Source organism: Triticum urartu, chromosome 1A (assembly GCF_056163025.1).
Source record: "Triticum urartu cultivar PI428250 chromosome 1A, HENAU_Tu73, whole genome shotgun sequence".
Taxonomy (NCBI): domain Eukaryota; kingdom Viridiplantae; phylum Streptophyta; class Magnoliopsida; order Poales; family Poaceae; genus Triticum; species Triticum urartu.
The window spans coordinates 495,535,347-495,540,212 of record NC_141873.1 but is presented as its reverse complement, the minus strand read 5'-3'; positions in this window follow the sequence as shown (position 1 = coordinate 495,540,212).

The window sequence follows — 4,866 nt, the reverse complement described above, 5'->3', positions numbered from 1 at the left end:
CCCCCACAAGTCGGGATGAGACTCCAGACGAAAAAAAGAGGCCATAAAAAAGGGAAAAGGCCCAAATAAAAAAATGAGAGAAAAAGAGAGAAGGAACAATGCTACTATCCTTTTACAACACTTGTGCTTCAAATTAGCACCATGATCTTCATAGTAGAGAGTCTCTCATGTTATCACTTTCATATACTAGTGGGAATTTTTCATTATAGAACTTGTCTTGTATATTCCAATGATGGGCTTCCTCAAATTGCCCTAGGTCTTCATGAGCAAGCAAGTTGGATGCACGCCCACTTAGTTTCTTTTTGAGCTTTCATATACTTATAGCTCTAGCGCATCCGTTGCATGGCAATCCCTACTCACTCACATTGATATCTATTGATGGGCATCTCCATGGCCCGTTGATACACCTAGTTGATGTGAGACTATCTTCTCCCATTTTGTCTTCTCCACAACCACCATTCTATTCCACCTATAGTGCTATGTCCATGGCTCACGCTCATGTATTGCGTGAAAATTGAATATTTTTTTTGAGAATGTCAAAAGTATGAAACAATTGCTTGGCTTGTCATCGGGGTTGTGCATGATTTAAATATTTTGTGTGGTGAATATGGAGCATAGCCAGACTATATGATTTTGCAGGGATAACTTTCTTTAGCCATGTTATTTTGAGAAGACATAATTGCGTAGTTAGTATGCTTGAAGTATTATTATTTTTATGTCAATATGAACTTTTGTCTTGAATCTTTCGGATCTGAATATTCATACCACAATTAAGAAGAATTACATTAAAATTATGCCAAGTAGCACTCCGCATCAAAATTCTGTTTTTATCATTTACCTACTCGAGGACGAGCAGGAATTAAGCTTGGGGATGCTTGATACGTCTCCAACGTATCTATAATTTTTGATTGCTCCATGCTATATTATCTACTGTTTTGGACATTATTGGGCTTTATTATCCACTTTTATATTATTTTTGGGACTAACCTATTAACCGGAGGCCCAGCCCAGAATTGCTGTTTTTTGCCTGTTTTAGGGTTTCGAAGAAAAGGAATATCAAACAGAGTACAAACAGAATGAAACCTTCGGGAACGTGATTTTCTCAACGAATAAGACCCAGGAGACTTGGACCCTACGTCAAGGCACAAGAGAGGAGGCCACGAGGTAGGGGGGCGCGCCTGCCTACCCTAGGCGCGCCCTCCACCCTCGTGGGCCCCCTGTTGCTCCACCGACGTACTCCTTCCTCCTATATATATCCATGTACCCCCAAATGATCAGATACGGAGCCAAAACCCTAATTCCACCACCATAACTTTCTGTATCCACGAGATCCCATCTTGGGGCCTGTTCCGGAGCTCCGCCGGAGGGGGCATCGATCATGGAGGTCTTCTACATCAACACCATAGCCTCTCCGATGAAGTGTGAGTAGTTTACTTCAGACCTACGGGTCCGTAGTTAGTAGCTAGATGACTTCTTCTCTCTTTTTGGATATCAATACAATGTTCTCCCCCTCTCTTGTGGAGATCTATTCGATGTAATCTTCTTTTTGCGGTGTGTTTGTTGAGACCGATGAATTGTGGGTTTATGATCATGTCTATCTATGAATAATATTTGAATCTTCTCTGAATTCTTTTATGTATGATTGGTTATCTTTGCAAGTCTCTTCGAATTATCAGTTTGGTTTGGCCTACTAGATTGATCTTTCTTGCAACGGGAGAAGTGCTTAGCTTTGGGTTCAATCTCGCGGTGTCCTTTCCCAGTGACAGTAGGGGCAGCAAGGCACGTATTGTATTGTTGCCATCGAGGATAACAAGATGGGGTTTTCTTCATATTGCATGAGTCTATCCCTCTACATCATGTCATCTTGCTTAAGGTGTTACTCTATTTTTAACTTAATACTCTAGATGCATGCTGGATAGCGGTCGATGAGTGGAGTAATAGTAGTAGATGCAGGCAGGAGTCGGTCTACTTGTCTCGGACGTGATGCCTATATACATGATCATACCTAGATATTCTCATAACTATGCTCAATTCTGTCAATTTCTCAACAGTAATTTGTTCACCCACCATAGAATACTTATGCTCTCGAGAGAAGCCACTAGTTAAACCTATGCCCCCGGGTCTATCTTTATCATATTGATCTCCTACTATGTAGTTATTTCCTTTGCTATTTACTTTGCCTTTATTTTACTTTGCATCTTTATCATAAAAATACCAAAAATATTATCTTTATCATATCTATCAGATCTCACTCTCGTAAGTGGCCTTATAGGGATTGACAACCCCTATTTGCGTTGGTTGAGAGGATTTATTTGTTTTGTGCAGGTATGAGGGACTAGCGCGTAGCCTCCTACTGGATTGATACCTTGGTTCTCAAAAACTGAGGGAAATACTTACGCTACTTTGCTGCATCATCCCTTCCTCTTCGGGGAAAACCAACGCAGTGCTCAAGAGGTAGCAGTAATACACATCACTATAAGCCTTGCAAGCATGATAACTAATGACTTAGTTACCGGGTGATGTATTACGGAACGAGTAAAGAGACTTGCCGGTAACGAGATTGAACTAGGTATTGGATACCGACGATCGAATCTCGGGCAAGTAACATACCAATGACAAAGAGAACAATGTATAGTGTTGTGCGGTTTGACCGATAAAGATCTTCGTAGAATATGTAGGAACCAATATGAGCATCCAGGTTCCGCTATTGGTTATTGACCGGAGACGTGTCTCGGTCATGTCTACATAGTTCTCGAACCCGTAGGGTCCGCACGCTTAAAGTTCTATGACGATCGATTTTATGAGTTTATATGTTTTGATGTACCGAAGGTAGTTTGGAGTCCCGGATGTGATCACGGAAATGACAAGGAGTCTCAAAATGGTCGAGACATAAAGATTGATATATTGGAAGCCTACATTTGGACATCGGAATAGTTCCGGATGAAATCGGGATTTTACCGGAGTACCGGAGGGGTTACCGGAACCCCCCGGGGACTAATGGGCCTTGTTGGGCCATAAGGGAAAGAGAGAGGGCCCGGCCTAGGGCAGGCAGGGCGCCCCCTTCCCCTGTCCGAATTGGACTAGGAGAAGGGGGCGGCGCCCCCCTTTCCTTCTCTTTCTCTCCCTGCCTTTCCCCCTCCTAGTAGGAGTAGGAAAGGGAGGAATCCTACTCCTACTAGGAGGAGGATTCCTCCTCCTAGGCGCGACAACAAGGGCCGGCCGGCCTCCCCCTTCCTCCTTTATATACAGGGGCAGGGGGCACCTCTAGACACACAAGTTGATCTGTTGATCTCTCCCAGCCGTGTGTGGTGCCCCCCTCCACCATAATCCACCTCGATCACATCATAGCGGTGCTTAGGCGAAGCCCTGCGTCGGTAGCATTATCATCACCGTCATCACGCCGTCGTGCTGACGGAACTCTCCCTCGAAGCTCTGCTAGATCGGAGTTCGTGGGACGTCATCGAGCTGAACGTGTGCTGAACTCGGAGGTGCCGTACGTTCGGTACTTGGATCGGTCAGATCATGAAGACATGTGACTACATCAACCACGTTGTGCTAATGCTTCCGCTTTCGGTCTATGACGGCACGTGGACAACACTCTCCCCTCTCGTTGCTATGCATCACCATGATCATGTGTGTGCGTGGGATTTTTTTTGAAATTACTACGTTCCCCAACACCACCACCCGATAGGGCAAGTCCGCCTCCCTGACACCTTTGGCCAACGCGACAACTACCGCACCGAGCTCATCGACTTCGACGTCGCTCACATCCATCTGCCGTACAACGCAATCCTTGGATACCCAACATTAGCCAAGTTCATGGAAGTGACCCACCATGGCTACAACGTCCTCAAGATGCCAGGAAGCGGCGAAATCATCACAGTCCCCTGCGAAGAAAGAGATGGGGTGTGTTCCTTGGAGCGCGCCTTCCAAGCCGCAGCGATCGGAGACCCCGATAGCGAGGGCGTCCAGTACCCTCCTGAGGCCATCCCCAAGAGGAAGAGGCAACTACTCCGCACAGGGCCTCAGGAGAGCGGCATCTCCAGCGGCGCCACTTCAAGATCGGCGCCCACACCTGGGGCGCCTCCCTCCCTCGCATAGGAAGGTTCGCCCGGCGCCCTCCTTGGGCGGAGCTCGGGGGCTCTCTTCTGGAGGGCCTCAGAGCTAGCCAACATCACGAGGGAGGCGCTCGAGCACCACGTGGAGGCGTGCTTCGCTGCATGTTTCCCTCAAGAGAGCGCTGGGCGAGAAGCGCCCGGTGCTCAGGAGTTCATCATCAAGGCTACCCAGGAGCTTCAAGAAGCAAGGACCATGCGCGGCGACCACCGCCCACACCAGGCGCAGCTCCCCATCCTGGCGAAGACGGCGGGCTGCGCGTCTGCGTCGACATTCCAGGGCTCAACAGGGCCGCATCTCAGGAGCGCTTCTGGCCTTCGTGCGCTGGCCGGTGTGAGGGTCCACCTCACAGCTATGTTCGCATGCCATTTAGCTTGCCGAACACGGTTGTCGCCTATCAGCATCATCTCCGAAGCATCCTGGCTGCTCAGGAGGCCAGGCATCATGCAGTCCGAGCGGAGATGGCGATCGTCCTCAAGGAACCACCCGAGCCCCCAGAGCCACCCGAGGCTCAGGGTTCTGGCGGCTCGTGAGGAGCGACCCTCCAACATGCATCATCAGCTACTCCAACACTCATTCGACCACGAAACCAGGTGACATTTTACGGTTTATTCAGCTGGGAGCGCCCCTCGGGCTGCTGATGTCTACTACACAACCTTCTTCTTGTAGACGTTGTTGGGCCTCCAAGTGCAGAGGTTTGTAGGACAGTAGCAAATTTCCCTCAAGTGGATGACCTAAGGTTTATCAATC